Source organism: Bombina bombina, chromosome 5 (genome assembly GCF_027579735.1).
Source record: "Bombina bombina isolate aBomBom1 chromosome 5, aBomBom1.pri, whole genome shotgun sequence".
Taxonomy (NCBI): Eukaryota; Metazoa; Chordata; class Amphibia; order Anura; family Bombinatoridae; genus Bombina; species Bombina bombina.
Genome location: NC_069503.1, coordinates 247,551,394 through 247,571,574, shown reverse-complemented (window position 1 = coordinate 247,571,574; position 20,181 = coordinate 247,551,394).

The window sequence follows — 20,181 nt, the reverse complement described above, 5'->3', positions numbered from 1 at the left end:
CACTGTATCATGTATACCACATGCTGTGCACTATATCATGTATACCACATGCAGTGCACTGTATCATGTATACCACATACTGTGCACTGTATCATGTATACCACCTACTGTGCACTGTATCATGTATACCACATGCTGTGCCCTGTATCATACATACCACATACTGTGTACTGTATCATGTATATCACGTGTACTGTATCATGTATATCACATGCTGTGCACTGTATCATGTATACCCCATACTGTGCACTGTACTATATATAACACATGCTGTGCACTGTATCATGTATACCACATGCTGTGCATTGTTTCATGTATAACACATGCTGGGCACTGTATCATGTATACCACATATTGTGCACTGTACCATATATAACACATGCTGTGCACTGTAACATATATAACACATGCTGTGCACTGTATCATGTATACCACATGCTGTGCACTGTATCATGTATACCACATGCTGTGCACTGTATCATGTATACCACATGTTGTGCACTGTATCATGTATACCACATGCTTGCACTGTATCATGTATACCATATACTGTGTACTGTAGCATATATAACACATGCTGTGCACTGTATCATGTATACCACATGCTGTGCACTGTATCATGTATACCCCATACTGTGTACTGTACCATATATAACACATGCTGTGCACTGTATCATGTATACCACATGCTGTGCACTGTATCATGTATAACACATGCTGTGCACTGTATCATATATACCACATGCTGTGCACTGTATCATGTATACCACATACTGTGCACTGTACCCATATATAACACATGCTGTGCACTGTATCATGTATAACACATGCTGTGCACTGTATCATGTATACCACATACTGTGCACTGTACCATATATAACACATGCTGTGTACTTTATCATGGATACCACATGCTGTGCACTGTATCATGTATACCACATGCTGTGCACTGTATCATGTATACCACATGCTATGCACTGTATCATATATACCACATGCTGTGCACTGTATGATGTATACCACATGCTGTGCACTGTACCATGTATAACACATGCTGTGCACTGTATCATACATACCACATGCTGTGCGCTGTATTATTCATACCACATGCTGTGTACTGTATCATGTATACCACATGCTGTGCACTGTATCATGTATACCACATGCTGTGCACTATATGATGTATACCACATGCTGCGCACTGTATCCTGTATACCACATTTGCAGACATACATGAGTGCTCTTTCTTAATGTTGTAAGTTTTCTGATTGTGACTGGCTGTGCTGCTACTACATATGTGTTGGCACAGTTTGCAAAGTGATTTATTACAACGTTTGGTGCCATTCTGTATGTTGCCCTGTTCTGAGCTCAATTTTTATATTGATTAGTTTGTGTTTTAAGTTAGGTGGTTGTGTAAATGCCAATATTGGGGTTGGGGGACAATTTATTTAAGTGCTGTATCCTCTTCAAGAAGTGGCTGTAGGTCTTTTATGATTTTGCGTATTGCATATTTCCCTATGTAAAGAACATTGGAATGAAAAATATTTACAGTAAATACACAATATAACACTTTATTAAATATATGTATATATATATATATATATATATATATATATATATATATATATATATATATGTATGTTAAATCAGGGCTTTTTGGACAATCAGACATTTGACTAGTTTGATGTACAACATTCCATGATGCCCTGGTTCCACCATCTTCCAAAGGTCCACAAGTCCCTCCAAAATGTTCAGGGCAGACCCATTGTGAGTCGGATTGGCTCTCTCCTTGAGCACCTCTCACAATGGGTCGATTCTATCCTGCAACCCCTGGTAGTATCATTGCCAGCATACCTCAAGGATACTACTCATGTAATCAACATCATGCAGAATATAGATTCAGAATTGAGTGCATGGCTCACTGTTGATGCTGTTGCACTCTATATCTCCATACCCCATGAAAAAGGAGTGCAGGCTGTTTCCTTTTTCCTTGATAGATGCACTAATTTTTCACCAAAGTTCCAAAGGTACATTATCAGAGCGGTTTTGTTTTTGTTAACACACAATTTCTTTATGTTTAAGGGGGTTTGCTATCTCCAGAGGTGCGGCATGGCCATGGGTGCAAAGTATGCCCCATCTTATGCTAACTTGTATCTTGGCTGGTGGGAGCTGTGCCGCATCTTTGGAGATAGCAACCCCTACAGAGGTAATATCAAACTGTACCGTAGATTTATTGATGATCTGCTGTTCATTTGGACGGGTGATCATAAATCAATACCGAACTTCATTGAATACCTTAATGACATTGACATGGGCCTGAGGTTTACATTTGAAACCGATCTTGTAAAGATAAATTTTTTGGATCTCACACTCACTGGAAAAAAGGGTGAGTTGGTGGAGACGGGTGTATACCGCAAGCCCATTTCAGGTAACACTTTGTTACATGGGAGAAGCAATCATCCAAAACAAATCAGGTTTGCTATAGCAAAGGGACAGTTCTCAAGGATGAGAAGAAACTGCACAAATGATAGAGAATTTGAATTAGAGGCTAGCAACCTGAGTAAAAGACTCAAAGATAGAAAATATACAGACCATGACATCAAACGAGTTAGAAGTACAGTTGAGTCCATCCCTAGGGAACTTCTTTTGGAAGGAAAAAGGAAAATCCCAAACAGAGAGTTTGAGGGAACCTATTTTGTCACCCAATACTGTGCTCAATATCAATAAGTTTGTATTATCATTAAAAGCACTTTTCAATTCTAAAAGAGGATGACAAACTGGTAAAGGTAGTTGAGAAGGGCACCAGGTGCTCATATAAGAAAAGCAATACTCTTGGTAGCATATTGGCACCCACACAACTAAAAAAGGCCCCTGAAACAACCAGCTCATGGCTGAGACATGTAGGGATGTATAAGTGTGGTAGCAGCTGTTGCAGACCTTGTGAGTTTGTGCATGTCACCAAGAATGTTGTCTCCTCGGTCAATGGTAGAGAATATGAGATACAATCCTGTCTCAATTGCATATCAAGTTATGTGATTTATTTAATCACTTGCACACAATGTCAGCTACAATATGTAGGTTTAACCTCCAGAGACATGAGATTAAGGATAAGGGAACATCTGTCCACTATTAATGTGGGCAAATCCTCTACCCTATTGGTGAAACAATTTTCCACCAAACATGGAGGCAATTTAAACACCTTTCAATGGTGTGTTATAGAAAAAGTAGTGCTGCCACTTAGGGGAGGTGATTTGGACCACATTTGGGCAAAAAGGGAGATCTTTTGGATCTTCCAATTGGAGACCCGATTACCTAAAGGTTTAAATTCCCTCTACGATATGATAAACTATTGGGAGTAACCCTATTAGTATTTGTACTACCTTTCCTCACCGATTCCAGTGGGGACAGGTCCTACAAATATACTGTGATATAAACATAAGCCCCCTCTTCTAGTACATAAACATTAGATTTAAATATTAAATATTACATACATTCATCTTTATGTTGGCACTTGGAACTTTGGCATCTAATACATAGAGTGCCTAGCATCTCTAAGTTCTAACCAAGTTACAGACATACCAAATAAATTAAATAAATATTTTAAAACATATAATGCAATGCATATATTTTTGTGCTTCAATTACCTTTTTCAAAGGTGTCTTTGGTATGTTCCATCTCAACTTAAGTGCATATATATGTATTTAGCACAAATGTGTGCAATACATTACTCCTAGGTTGTCTCCTATTTTTGTTTTACAGCTTCATTCAAACTAACGTAGGGGATTGTCAGTATATCTGCATTACCTCCATTATTTTTGTAACAAGTATTATTTGATATAATCCCCTGAAATCACTGTAAGGAGGTCTTTCTTCTTTTCTGTGTATTTGTACAGTGTTGATACGATAAAAGTTAATTGTTCACAGTATAAAATTATATATATATCATACTACATTGCTATTGTTTTCCCAGTGAGAGGGTTAAATTTCACAGCAGTCACAAATTTTGTTTTAACAAGCTATCACACACAGCCAATAGCAAATAACCTTGTATCCTTTTAAATAGTAGGAGATGGCTTAGTACAACAGGCTATGATTAAGCTGAAACGCGTAAGCCTAATGCTGCGCCTGCTCTGATACTTTTGTTTTGTTAGGTGCTTCAAATACCCTCGTGTGCCGAAGGGGGGTAGAGCTACCTATTATGGGCTGCCGACTTAGGCCTCTGTTGTCTTTTCCCGGTCTCCGTATTCAAGAATACAGCGTGAATTGGGTTGTATAGTGCCCTGCTATATGAGGCTTCACTTTAGTGAGCAAAGGTTGTGTAAACGCTGTGAAATTTCCCTTATTATCGGCGGTTAACTGGAGATTCTGCCAGAGCTCAAGAGAATTATGACCGTTCCCGATCGCTGTTAAGACACGCCCCCTTTTTGCTTTTTTTATAAAACCTGAGACCTCATATAGTTGAGCCTTACAACTTTTTAATGCATATATTCTTTTAAATATTTTTTATCATACAGTGTTATTATGAGTGTAACTGTACTGTTAAATATATTTTTGATGTGTTTTGTACAACTTTTGTGTCTCGTTTAGCAGTTAACCAGAGCTCTGAGATAACGGCAATCATTCTAGTAATACGGCAGAATTAAACTTGCACGCAAACAGCATCGAAAACCCGATATCACTTACACACAAACTATAGCACTCCATTTGTAATAAAGACCTAAGTGGCTTATTTGCAAAGATATGCAGACAATATTCTCACAAACAGAAGTAAACTATGCTTTACTCTCTCATGAAATACATGGGATCCTTTCAACTACAAAGCCCAGAAACAGTGCAGTGTAAATGTCCTAGTCAAATAATGATTTTATGTATGAGTTCCTATCAGGTGACTGGAATTGACATGGTGATATTTTTCCAAACTTGAATGCAGGGGCAGCACTACCATTGGTGAGGGGGACTATACAACCAGTCTATATGCCATGTGCAGAATATGTATAATTCTAATGCAGGAGAAACTTTTATTAATGCAGTTTACAGGTCCATCTATCTATCCTCATGGTCATTAAACAGAGCAGCAAGAATAGTGTTACTATTGCTTACTACTGAAGTTTCTTTGGGGGCCCTAAAATGCCCTTTATTGAGTAGGTCCGCTACTGCTTTAATGGCAGATTTTTATGTTACCCTCGAGATTTGTTTTGTCCGTAAAATGTATATATATAGTATATGCACACTCATTATTCTAAGTTTTCATTTGTAAACAACTTGCACTTTTTTTAACTAATCAACGGCGAGATTACGAGTTTGGCGTTAACAGGGGTGCGTTGCTAACGAGGCTTTTTTTTCTAACGCTACCTTAAGCCAACGCTGGTATTACAGGTTTTTGAAACCTGGCGTTAGCCGCAAAAAGGTGAGCGTAGAGCAAAATTTAGCTCCACATCTCACCTCAATACCAGCGTTGCTTACGGTAGCGGTAAGCTGGCTAAACGTGCTTGTGCACGATTTCCCCATAGGAAACCATGGGGCTGAGCTGGCTGAAAAAAAACCTAACACCTGCAAAAAAGCAGCATTCAGCTCCTAACGCAGCCCCATTGTTTCCTATGGGGAAATAAAAAATATGTCTGCACCTAACACCCTAACAGGTCTCCAAGTCTAAACACCCCTAATCTTACACTTATTAACTCCTAATCTGCCGCCCCCGACATCGTCGCCACCTGCATTATACTTATTAACCCCTAATCTGCCGCTCCGGACACCGTCGCCACCTACATTATAGTTATAAACCCCTAATCTGCTGCCCCCAACATCGCCGACACCTACATTATAGTTATAATCTGCCCCCCCAACGTCGCTGCAACTATATTAAATTAATTAACCCCTAATCTGCCGCCGCCAACGTCGCTGCCACTATAATAAAGTTACTAACCTTAACCCTAACACCCCCCTAACTTAAATATAATTTAAATAAATCTAAATAAAATAACTACAATTAAATAAATTATTCCTATTGAAAACTAAATACTTACCTATAAAATAAACCATAAGATAGCTACAATATAACTAATAGTTACATTGTAGCTAGCTTATGATTTATTTTTATTTTACAGGCAACTTTTTATTTATTTTAACTAGGTACAATAGTTATTAAATAGTTATTAACTATTTAATAACTACCTAGCTAAAATAAGTACAAAATTACCTGTAAAATAAATCCTAACCTAAGTTACAATTACACCTAACACTACACTATCATTAAATAAATTAACTAAAATACCTACAATTAATTACAATTAAATTCAATAAACTAAATTACGAAAAAAAAACCCCACTAAATTACAGAAAATAAAAAAAGAATTACAAGAATTTTAAACTAATTACACCTAATCTAATCCCCCTAATAAAATAAAAAAGTCCCCCAAAATAATAAAATTTCCCTACCCTATACTAAATTACAAATAGCCCTTAAAAGGGCCTTTTGCGGGGCGTTGCCCCAAAGTAATCAGCTCTTTTACCTGTAAAAGAAAAATACAATACCCCCCAACATTAAAACCCACCACCCATACACCCCTACTTTAAAACCCACCCAATCCCCCCTTAAAAAAACCTAACACTGCCCCATTGAAGATCTCCCTACCATGAGCCATCTTCACCCAGCCGGGCACAAGTGGTCATCTGATCCAGGCAGAAGTGTTCATCGGATGGGGCAGAAGAGGACATCCAGACCGCCAGAAGTCTTCATCCTATCCGGGCAGAAGAGGACATCCAGACCGGCAGAAGGCTTCATCCAAGCGGCATCTTCTATCTTCTTCCATCCAATGAGGAGCGACTCCATCTTGAAGACATCCGGCGCAGAGCATCCTTCCAGCACGACGGACTAACGACGAATGATGATTCCTTTAAATGACATCATCCAAGATGGTGTCCCTCGAATTCCGATTGGCTGATAGGATTCTATCAGCCAATCGGAATTAAGGTAGGAAAAATCTGACTGGTTGATTTATTCAGCCAATCAGATTGAAGTTCAATATGATTGGCTGATTGGATCAGCCAATAGAATTGACCTCGCATTCTATTGGCTGATCCAATCAGCCAATCGGATTGAATTTCAAGTGCTGGGAGAAGCTTCCCCTTTCATAGGAATAGACTGACCGCCCGGGAGGGGGATAAGGAAGAAGGGGAATAGAGAAAAAAAGAGGAGAAAGAGGACATCATGTTAATTTCTCTTTTTTTGTTCATACTGGACAGATGGGAGTCTAACAGAACTGTAAATTGCTTTACTAGCTAGGTGGACAGAACCAATATTTATTTGGTATTTGATAATTTATATTGTATAATACCAGCTAAACTGCACAATTTAAAGCAAATGGGAAAAATTTACATATGCTGTATATATAATCATAATTGAAACTTGCTGGTGTTCCCCTTGTTGCTCTGTGTTTCTATGGTTTTGGATAAATGATAGATATTAGAATCTCATAAAGGAATCTGTTATAATGGTGGTCATAATATTTTGGCTAACCTGAGGCTTTATATTTTCATAGGGGCAACAGAATGTTATTTTGTTCTTCTCATTGGAATTGATAGGGCATATCTTGCCTAGCAGGTGTTCTGGTTTTGCACACACTAGTTAGGTGTATTTAATTCTATTTTTTGTACTCCCTTAGGGAAGAGGAGCATATAAGAAGGATACTAGAGTACTAATTCACTTTTTTAGGTTGATATACCTGTTTTCACATTTCACCCTTTTTTTCACACACACATTCACACTGCTCTCTGGAGGAATACTGGTGTGTAATACACTCCAGTAGGCTGATATTTTTTTGTTTCCACATTACACACCCCTTTTTTTTTTTTTCTATTTTTCTCTCCAATATAGGAGACTTAAAGGGACAGTCTACACCCTATGTTAAGTTGTATTTATCTCTTAAAACATATAAAATAAGTGTCCTGCAACTGGTCCTTATACTGCTACTTGAAAGCTGTAGTTGAAATTGCCGAAAGCGTTTCTTTTTTTATCATCAGAAAATGGCTGCCAGGCTCCACCCACCTATTTTGTGTATTGATGGCTATGTGTTGCATTCCAATCATTATCGACTCGTAAATTAGTTTTTTGTGCTTGCGCATATGCAGTTGAGTGTTGCTGCCTAATCAGTCCCTAATATTTTAGTTTGTAACTTTCGTTCCGGAAGAGGTGTTTACTGTGCACTGCTTGGCATAGCACTAAATTTCCACTGCGGTATGTTTGAACATTTTGAATAAAAATAAATGTTTATTTTTTACATAATTGTGTATCTGTTATTTTTTAAATATATATATATATATTTATATCTAAAATATAGGAACGTGTTGTTTTTTTGGAGGGGGGCTCCATCGGCTCAGAAGTATGCAGCAGGCGAGTCTGCAGAGGGGGAACCGGATCATCTACCTACCTCAATAGTGTTGTCTTTCTGTTCTCTCTAGCAGCACTGTCTCTATTAACCCTCTAAGAGATGCCAAGGTGAGTAGGGACAGTGTAGGCAGAGAGTACAGAAACCTGCACTCTCCTATCCTGGTTGCCTGAAGAGTGTATGGTTTAGATCTGGGGTTGAAATTAAGACCGGAGGCTTAGCAGAGGATCAGAGATTGGGTCAGGAATTAAAGCATCTTCTTACCGTCAACTCAACAGTGCACACTTGCCAATGTCTATAGCTCAGTGTTACTGTCAGAGGGTAAGTAAAGGCAGCTGGGGTGGACCAGAGGTACTAGTGGATGGGTTAGGGAGCTCTTGTGGTCTCTTTCTATTATTTGGTTTTCAGCCAAAATGATCTGTTGCGAGGCTGTGTTCATACTTTAATTCTCTCAGCTGTTATTCTTGTTAACAACCTTTATCCCCTCAATAAGATCAATGTGTTAACTTAAAATTATTTTGACTACATAATGTGCACTTTTAATAAAAGCTTGATTATGCCGCGTAATGATGGAGTGGCAGAGAGAAGGTTTAAAAAGAGGGAGAGCAGTTAGTGTGAAAACAGGGCTGAGAGAAGCTACAAAAAATAAGAGCATGCAGTGAGCTGATTTCAATGAATGCACAGTGCCGATCTCTCTGAGTCATATTGGAATGAGGCAGTGAGAGGAGGGGGGAGTTGCTCAGCAGCGTGACACTGCTTTCAAGTGCCCCACAAATCATCCTAGAAAAAGTCTCTGCAGGTAAGCAAATGCTCAGAAATGGGTGTGCTCAGTCTGGGGGGACTCAGGGTCATCACACTGTCCTGGCCTCCTTTCTCTGCAAAGCTTTAGATCTTTTAAAAAGCTTCAAGTTTTTACTATACAAAGTACAAAATTCACCAACAAATTCACGATAAATCAAATGTCACAAAAAGCAGGCTAGTTAGAATCTCATTGCTTTCAATAATTAGTAGATCAGTATTAATATATGTGCAGTGGTCATGTGATAGCTTTATTGGTGGAGAACTTAAAAATATTTATATATTTATTTATTTTTTGCTCCTTAGTTTATAAAGTCTTCAAGTCTTAAAAAGTGCACAATTTAATAAAGGAATTTTAAATTAAGAAAAAAGGGTATATATATATATAATATGTGTGTTTGTGTTTGTAAAATAATGTTTAATTGTTGCAGTGCATAATATTGTTTTTTTATTCTGTGGTTTTGCAAATATCAGAATATATTTTAAACGGAATTTGAATTACATAATTTGTATGCTTTGCTAATGTCTTCTTGAATTTCTACCGCAAAATTTTTTGTTTGGTTTTTTTAAACAGCAATACTGGTGACTGTTCTGTGATTTCACCTTACTAGATCAAAATCAGACTTGTATACAATGTATAGATGTGTGTGTGTGTGTGTGTATATATATATACACACACACACACACACACACACACACACTCTTATAAAAGAACAATGCAAAGCTATCAGTTTCTCTGGTTTTACTGTTTTATATGTATGTGTTTAAGTAATATGAAAATTTTTGTTTTATTCTATAAACTAATGACAACATTTCCCCCAAATTGCAAATAAAAATATTGTCATTTAAAGTATTAATTTGCAGAAAATGACAACTGAAATGACAACTGGTCAAAATAACAAAAAAATATACAGTGTTTTAAGACCTCAAATAATGCAAAGAAAACAAGTTCATATTGGTTTTTACATAACTTTTTTTTTTAATCAATAATTGAATAAAATGCACAAGTAACAAGCAAACAGAACTGCCAATTGACAGCCACAATAACTATTAATAGTTGTTGGTACTGATGCTGGTCCGCCTACAATAAATGTCCCCTGCATTTCCAGTTGCACATGCAGAATTTTAAATGGCTAACTGAAAAATATTAAAACGTGCACTGCTAAACTGTCATACAAGAAAAAGGCTAACTAGACTAGAAGAAAGCTGTGGGCGGAGCTTGGTGGCCATTTTCAGTTGCTAACAAACGATGATTATTTAAAAGTTTCATGTACTGCTTACAAGCTTATAGATGTGGAACCTGTTGGAAGATGCTTGTCTGGTATGTAACAATAAGTAATAAATAATAAATATTGGGTCTAGACTGTCCCTTTAAGACTACACATAATAACTGTAGTTTAGCACCAAAGGGAGAGTGGGAGGGGAAGAGACTAGGAAGAGGATAGGGTTCTGTTAGTTTGCTGCTCTTCCCTCTTATCTTTCTCCTTTTACATATAATTTATCACTTTTTTTATGGAAAGATTCATCACACAAGCTAAAGCTTCTTCACCCAGAATGCCTGTTAAAGGTAAAGACAAAAAAGCTAGTCTGGGTGAGCCTAGTTTAAATGGTTCTAATGAGGCATTACCCAATACATGTGATACTCAGATGTTGATCACCCATCTAACTCAGTTATTCACGCCACAATTTGAGATTATTAAAACCGAACTAGGTTCAATCTCTACGGTAATATCCATCCTCTCTACGGAAGTCAAACAATTCTCCAATAGAATGTTAGAGGTGGAGAATAGAGTCTCTGAGTTAGAAGACCAAGTTAATGTGCAAGGTGATATTATAACCAAACAGAACTCTAAAATTGTTAACCTGCAAATGTGTCTGGACGATCTGGAGGATCGTTCCAGACGCAATAATATTCAAATTATTGGCCTCCCTGAGACCCCGGAATTGGATTTACTCCAATTTACATCCTGTATATTACCACAGGCTTTAGGTTTTTCCCAGCAGAAGCTTCCAATTGCCATAGAGAGAGCTCACAGAATTGGTTCTAAAAATATCCAGCCTGAAGGTTCTCGCCAAAATAGTATGTGCATTTTTAGAGTTCTGAATTTCAAAGACAAGATCGAATTTTTGAGACTATTTAAAAAAAGAAGTGACCCACTTGTGTTTGGGAATAACAGAATCTTGTTATTTCAGGATTACTCGGTAGAAACCTCCTCGAAAAGGAAGTTAATGGCACCGTTTTGCTCGCAACTTATTAGTAAAGGTTTTAATGCTTGCATGGTTTATCCTGCCAGCATAATTGTTGAACATAACGGTGCCAGAAGGTGGGGGAGGTAAAAAATTTTATAAGTGACAAATAACTGGATGTTCAGCTTCTTTATCCTTTTTTTTCTCTCCTGAGTCAATGTAAGGATTGAATGGAGGGTATAGCAGGATCCAAAGTTCTATGCCTCCTTTTTGGACCCGTGAGAGGAATCTTTTCCTATGTGTTTCCTTTTTTTTTTTTTTTTTATAATTTTTTATTGAGGATTAAAAATAGACATACAACAATTTATTTGTAAGATAACTAAAATAAACAGACAACAAGTCCAATAGCAATGGAATGACATATAAGCAAATACGTACATATATCTAATATAAAGTACATTATTATAATCCACTGTCTAAATGTTACTTGCAAAATAGAATAAAAAGAAACAGTATTAAATGCTAATCCTCAGTTTTCTACCTCCATACCATAATCAAGGCCACTTTTGGACCTCTAACCTATCTAAAGAACCAAATAAGAAGGAGGTTATTTTAATATAAAGGGCCTATTGGACCCTGTAAGTGCTATTGTAACATATTAATTGTAACTATAATATATACAACTTATAAATCATGTATGACCATCAAATATATGGAGCGAATAGAATATAGTGACAACGCTTAATAGCATATAGGTAGTATAAAATATAAAATCCCTTTCGGGTCTTTTAAGTAATATTGAGACACATTAAGCATAGCTAAATCACATCTTTTTGGTAGATAAAGATTGTCCAGCTTTAAGCACGGCACATAGGAGCCTTTAAGAAATAAATTATAACCTAATTACACTATCCTTATGCGACCCACAGATAGAAGTATTCATAGTGTAATCCTCATATGGGGCTCTCAGTAAGGTCTAGCATATGGTTATAGCTATATATTCACTTTAACTCAAAATCCAGCGCAATATATATACTCATATACACAATACTAATTGCCCCCCACTACCTAGGTAAACGGCCATAAAATAACTGGCAATTAGAGAGGTACAAACACATCATAAACAATAAAAACAATGGCTTCCCCACTAACATTATTAAGCATAGCATACATAGTGGCTGTTGGAAGTTTAACTACGGGTATTAGCAATTTCTATATTAAACAGGGCTGCACTAATAAATCCTTTGATGGGGTCAGGTCCTCAGTTAATATCTCAGGAGATAACTTTGTTCCAACTCTCAGTGAATAAAGTATCTGGCTTTCACGCCCAGGTCAGTCCAAAAACATGAGAGTCTATCCTATGCCGGACTTTAGTCCCCTTAGAGCATAGCCGCAAACGCCCCAGGTATTGCATCCTACTCTGGTCTTGCTAATAGCGCGCCAGCGCTTGAACATAGGACCACTCTCCTTGGTTTGCCAAGAGCAACATGCGGTCAGCCTTGACCTTCGGGAGGTAATCTCCGATGCACAAACTCCGATGTTCAGACACAGTGAAATTGGTTTTACCTCCGAGATTGTGTCTGTCTTCTCAGCAAGCCGCCATTGAGCCCTCCGGAACAGTGCACGCTTAGCATTAGGGCTAACAGCCTCGCCACATCTCCTTGCTGCTAACTTAGCAGTCACGAATGGTCGCATCGCCGTAAGTTCCATTGCTGCTCCAGACCTTGGGGAGGAAAGGACTATAGGTGAGTCTGGTCGGCCCCAGTCCTGTGCAGACATAGATTTTTGAAATAAGAAAGACATCGACTTCGCCTCATTCCATATTGTTATAGGCTCTATACCCTGCCACACTTTCTCTAGTGGTGGGGCTATGGTAGAGGACTGTGGGTCATTGATTTTTCTCGCCATCTCTTCTGGGCCCGTATCTTCCGTCGCCATTGCTCTTTGGTATAGAAGATCTGGATCCGATCTCAGGTAGCTAGTTTTGGTTAGGTTATTTCTGCCTATGTTAGGAAGCTCGTTTACACAGCAGCGTATAGTATCGATCAGCTCCTCTTCAAGTCTAGATAAACATTTACATAGAAGCTCCTTAATTGTAGAGCAGGACTGTTCATCCATGTTGAGTATAGTCACAGTACAGTGTTCTAAGGTGAGAACGTTCTTCAGCACAACCGGCTGGACGGACTGATTTCTCAGAAACTTGGAGGGGTAGAGAGAGGCACAGGCCGCTATAGTCCTCTGCTGCGCACCTTCTCTATACAGGTCTGCTTGCTCTCAGATGTATATAAAAGTCCCATAAAACTTTGCTATAGGTGTTACTTTATCTTTCTGCTCTTTGAAAGAAAAGGATTTAGAGGTCTACAGGGAGATATACAGCAGTTACATCGACTCCCAGATGCAGACACACTTAAACAGCAGCCCTCTTGGTCAGTGGTCGGACACGCCCCCCCTATGTGTTTCCTTTTAAGAGCCGTTAGTGAATATTAAACTTTTATCTTGGAATGTAGGAGGGATTGTCTCTCCTATGAAGCGTAAATTGATTATTAAGTTACTGGCCAAACAGAAACCAGATATCGCTTTTATACAAGAGACCCATCTTACAGAACAGGAAGCAGCTAAACTTAAGACAAAATGGGTAGGGGAGGTAATTGCCTCCTCTTCAAGCAGGAGAAAATGTGGCGTAGCAATACTGATTAGCAAATCTCTTGACTATAAGATCTTACAGGTGGAGACGGATTCCGCTCCTAGGTTTATCTTAGTACATTATTAATAATACTAAACTGATTCTTTGTAATATTTATGGTCCAAATACATTTTGCAGTGAGTTTTGGGAGAATATTAAAGTTAAACTTTTTCATCATATAAAAGAGAATCTTATTTTAGGTGGAGACTTTAATATGACCTTATGCCCGGAAGTAGACAGATTTTCACAGAAAAATCTTCCAGAGATTAGGAGAAGCTCAAAATACTTTTCTAGATTCTGCCAGAAACTACAGGTTATTGATATATGGCGGTGCCATAATCCAGATCTATTATGTTTTACGTGTGAATCTAAAGCACATAAGACATTTGCTCGAATAGATTTATTTCTAATTTCTGAATCATTATCGATTTGTAAAACAGAGGCAGGAATTGGTGAGATTGTGATCTCGGACCACTCGATCATATCTCTGACATTGAAGTGTCATGACAGTTCCAAATTTAATGCTCCAAGGGCATTTTTTTTACCCACGTTACCTCTATAACAGCCCCAGGTTTGTACATTGGGTGAAACAGACTCGGAAGGACCACTGTACACGTAATATTTCTTATTTTCATAAGACTGAAACCTTCTGGGAGGCATCAAAAGCTGTCCTACGTGGGGAAATTATGACATTCCTAGATGTTAGGAATAGGAAACAACGGGCCCGAGACAACTAACCAATCAGGTCAAAAACGCCTATAAAAAATATTGTAGAGACCGCTCAAACAGTAATTGGATCAAGTATATAGATCTTAGGAAGGAGAGGGATATATTCTTGGCTCAAAAACATCTAGAGGAAGAGACCAAAATTAATTTATATTTCAGGAGCTTTCATGGTAGCTCAGCTAAAAATCTGGCTAGATTGGTCAAAGTAAGGAAAAAGAAGAATTTAATTCCCAGTATTAAGGAAGGAAACATAAGATATACTAATTCAGAGGAGATATGTGGAGTATTTTTTAAATATTATAAGCAATTATACTCTCGGGAGGAATGTAACTTTATTAATCAAGAACATTTTTGGGGTAAGATCATTCTACCTAAGATTCAGAAGGAGGAGTTGGAATATCTTAATGCTCCGATTACTACTGAAGAAATTTTTAAAGCCATCGATTTAGCCAAATTGAATAAATACACTGGCCCAGATGGGTTTCCAGCGGAATTTTATAAAAGTCTAGCTGAAGAAATAACCCCAGTTTTAAAAAAATTGTATAATAGTTATTATGCTTCTGATAATCCAATCTCAAGTTTTTTTGCAGCAGTAAATATTTCATTAATACTGAAAAAAGGGAAGAATCCAGAAGACCCAGCCTCATATAGGCCAATCTCAGTGCTCAATGCGGATTATAAAATTCTAACATCGATCATAGCCCGTAGACTTGCAGGTTGTTTGGATAAACTTATCCATCCCGACCAGGTCGGATTTATGACAGCGTGAAATTCTGCTAAGAACATCCGGAGATTGACCACCCTGTTAGACTATATTTGGAACAGTGACCAGTTTAAAGAGAAAAGTGACTTAAAGGATATAGCGGCTCTCACCTTGGATGCAGTCAAGGCTTTTGACAGCATCGCATGGACTCACCTGTTTAAGACTCTGACGAAATTTGGTTTTGTAAATAATTTTGTTCATTTTGTCCGGAAAATCCATTGGGACCCAGTGTCATTCCTGCTTGTTAATCGTATGCTTTCTCCTAAAATAATATTAGAGAGGGGGACAAGACAGGGTTGCCCCCTCTCACCTCTTTTGTTTAACATCGCTCTTGAGCCGCTTGCAACTAGGTTAAGAGAAATCATGCCCGGGATTCCAGCCTTAGACCAAAACTTAAAAGTACTACTCTACGCGGATGATATCTTAATATGTTTACAAAATACCAGGGAGACAATCCCTAAAGTCATAAGTACCTTGGAGGAATTTAGCTCTTTCACGGGATATAAGTTTAATTTGGATAAAAGCGCATTTATGTGGTTGGGTAAACATAATAACGAACAAACTAATTCAATGTTCCGTACAGTTACGCCATAAAATATTTGGGGCTGGAGATCCATAAAAATCCCAAACACTGGTATTCAGCAAATTTCGGGGCTCTTTTTCAAAAGATCAAAGAAGATCTTGAGTTATGGCTGGCTTTTCCTTTATCCATCACAGCATCCATTAATTTGATTAAAACCATAATTTTTCCTTGTATTCTTTATCCTATGCAAAATCTGCCATTAATCATACTAAACAAAGATATACGCAAACTGAACTCCTGGTTCTCTAAATTTATCTGGAAATCTAAAAAAAACGCGTATATCATTGGAAAGACTGTCACAAAAAATCCCGAATGCTGGTTTAGCTCTTCCTAATATTAGATTTTACAATTTTGCTACACTGCTTAAGAAAGAAATCTATGGATTGGCTAGCACAAACTAATAGGGTTACTTCTCTCGATTTTGAATCCCATTTGATTGATCCATGGTCTGTGAAGGCTCTTTTACACTGCCCGGTACATAAAATTCCTCAGAAAGTCTCTATCCTACAATCTTTTAAAAACCCGATCAGCGCATGGCAGAAGTTTTGTCATATATTAGAAATTGATCCTTTATTTTCTGACTTTCTACCCATTAGGGGTAACCCGCTTTTTATTCCAGGAATAGACCAAAAAGTATTCCAAGAATGGCAGGATAAAGGCCTCAAGGATATTCATCAGTTATTGAATGATCAATTTCAGATTCTACCTTGGGAAGTTATTTTCCCAAAATTTTCTCTGCATAAGGGGAATCGTTTTGAGTATTTTCAAATCCGTCATTATGTTAGCTCTCAAAGCTGGTACTCCTCAACTAGGTCTGAGTGGTCCGAGGTCAAGATCTGTATCCAAAAATTCATAGCAGGAGATATATCAATATCTCTAATCTACGATATTATGCTTACTAAACAGGGCATACTGGCCGGTGAAAAATTGGTGAATTCATGGCTCTTTTATATCCCTACAATTGATCAGGAGAAGATCTCTCATAGCCTCGAGATGGTAGCCAGTTATCCTATTTTGGTAAGCTGGAAAGAATCTCATGTCAAATTAATGAATAAATTCTATTTATCTCCTCTTAGAATAGCTAAATTCTATCCTCTTAAAGGGGCTGATTGCCCGCGTTGTTCATATGGTAGAGCAGATCTTATGCATATGTTATGGCACTGCCCTAAAATAAAACAACTCTGGCAGAAAATCCAATATTGGTTCAATAGACTCTATAATGGGGCTTACTCGTTTTCCCTGGAAGATATAGTTTGTTTGGTCCTCAATCCCAGCACAGACTCGAAAATTAGGATCTTAAACACCATCATATTAATAGTTAGATATAATATTTTTAAATCCTGGATCGCTAAGTGCTCTCCTAGCTTAGAGTTAATTCTTACAGGGATACAATCCCTAAATATATATGAATCTTTTCATTTATCCCAGGCTTCAGAGAAAAGAATTAAGATATTTTTGATAGAGTGGGCACCTATCATTAAGACTTACTCTTTACAACTTCAGCGGCGGATTCTGTCTCCATTTGTCTCATCTATCAGCTTTGCTGAATTAGTCCTGTTACAAGTATTCTCCGGCTCTTGGATAAGAAATTTTAGAGATATACCATAAGATACAAAGATAGGAGTTACAACATATAAGGCAGATCCTTGCGGGCCCAGAGGCCCCTCCATCCCTTTCCCTTTTTTTTTTTTTTTTCCCGTTGTTTTTTATTATTTATTTTTAGATTTATAGGGGGGAAAAAATACATAGCCACTTATTTCATTCAAATTATTTTTTTAATGTCTTTGCAGGACCAAAATACATTTAAACTTGCAGTTTTTCTTTTTTCTAATTTTACCTTAAAATCAATTGGATTATCATTCTTTAAACATGTTTATATCGAGAAGGTATCAATTTTGTGTATTGAGTTATGTGTAACGAATGTTTTGATTCTTGCTTGTTGTATTCTATGTTGGCTATGTATAATAAAGAAATAATTAAAAAAAAAAATATTTTAGATGTTTGCGATGTTGGGGGGGCCTCGGTTTAGGGGTTAATAGGTAGTTTATGGGTGTTAGTGTACTTTTTAGCACTTTAGTTAAGAGTTTTATGTTCCGGCGTTAGCCCATAAAACTCTTAACTACTGACTTTTAAATGCGGTAGGAGTCTTGACAGGAGAGGGTCTACCGCTCACTTCTTCCAAGACTCGTAATACCGGCGTTAGGCAAATCCCATTAAAAAGATAGGATACGCAATTGACGTAAGGGGATTTGCGGTAGCCTCGAGTTGCGGAAGAAAAGTGAGCGGTGAGCCTGTACCTGTCAGACTCGTAATACCAGCGTTAGAAAAAAAGCAGCGTTGGGACCTTTCAACGCTGCTTTTTAAGGCTAACGCCAAACTCGTAATCTCGGTGTAAGTAATTAACAAATCAGCAAATTGGTTGAATCACTCATTTCATTTGTTAGAGATAGTCTATGTATTTTATATCTGACTATCTTTTTAATGACAATAACAAACAAATCAATTAATTTTCAGTGATTCAGTGATTTGTTAATTAGCTGATTAGTTGAAAGTGCAATTCATTATATGTTTGCAAATTATAACAAATTTATTTAGCAGAATAACAAAAAAGAAAAAAAAACATTGTCTATTTTATATGGATGTTCAGCATATATTTATTAGACACGTGCACGGGCAAAAAAAAATAGTAAATTATAGAATTCAAACAATTAAAAGTACTTATCTTTCAATGCAGAACATAACATTTGCTGATTAAATTTGAGTTACTGACTCACTCACAGAGTCACAGAAGTCAAACAACTGCACATTCTAATAGCTCTAGTCAACATGAATTAAAATGGCTAAGATTCTCCTAGTCTCCCACCTCCCTATGCTAGGTTAAGGCTTAAAGGGATAGTAAAGCCACATTTTTTTCTTTCATGATTCAGATAGAGCATGCAATTTTAAGCAACTTTCTAATTTACTCCTATTATCAATTTTCTTCTTTCTCTGGCTATCTCTATTTAAAAAAGCAGGAATCTGATCTAAGGAGCGGCCCATTTTTTATTCAGACCCTGGATAGCGCTTGTTGATTGATGGCTACATTTAGTCACCAATCAGCAAGAGCAAAACAGGTGCTCAACCAAAGATTGTCTGGCTTCTAAGCTTACATTCTTGCTTTTCAAATAAAGATAGCAAGTGAGTGAAGAAAAATTGATAATAGGAGTAAGTTGCTTAAAATGACATGCTCTATCTGAAACACGAAAGAAAAAAAAATAGGTTTAGTATCCCTTTAAGTTTAAATCATTAGTGATGCTAGGCAGGATTGGTCAGAACCCCTATACATCATTACAAACAAAGGACCTGATTAACCAAACAAAATAGCCCCTTCCCCCTTCCCTGCTCCTGCCTTTACCCTTGTTTGTACCAAACAGCACAAACAAATGAAGGAAAGAAACAATCATTCAGTCTTTATCCTTTTCGTCCAATAACATTTGGCTGTTCATGTATTATAAAAACCATCAAATCAGCATAAATTTGAATTGGTGTTCATTCAAAACAGGATACACATCTCTAAATTTATTTAGAACATCTTTTGAAAGATGCTGAAATTTGTTATTATTAAAATGTGGCAAACCATTTTACCCTTCTTAGGCCTAGTTTCCATTGAGATGGTAACATTTGGTAACTGGCGGTAACATAAAAATTCTCCATAGACTTTATTGGAGATAAATGTTTTACCACCAGTTTCCAGTTTACCACCTCAATGGAAACAAGCCCTTAATTACCTAAATAGGTAACCAGTTTTAAAATTTAAAGGGACAGTTTACCCAATATGAGAATAATCTTTAAATGCTTTAGATTCATTAATTACACAGGCTATTGCTGGTCTAACAACTAAATCAATTTTCTAAGTTTTAAATTTTTTTTTTTTTGAAAAGTCAGTTTTTGTATTTCATTACTCATACCCACTTCTGTATTTTCTGGCCATACGACCACTCTGCTTGCACTCCCAGCAGCACAATACGCGTGCGTCAGCCCCCAGGATGATGTCACTGGTAGTGTTAATACGGATCTT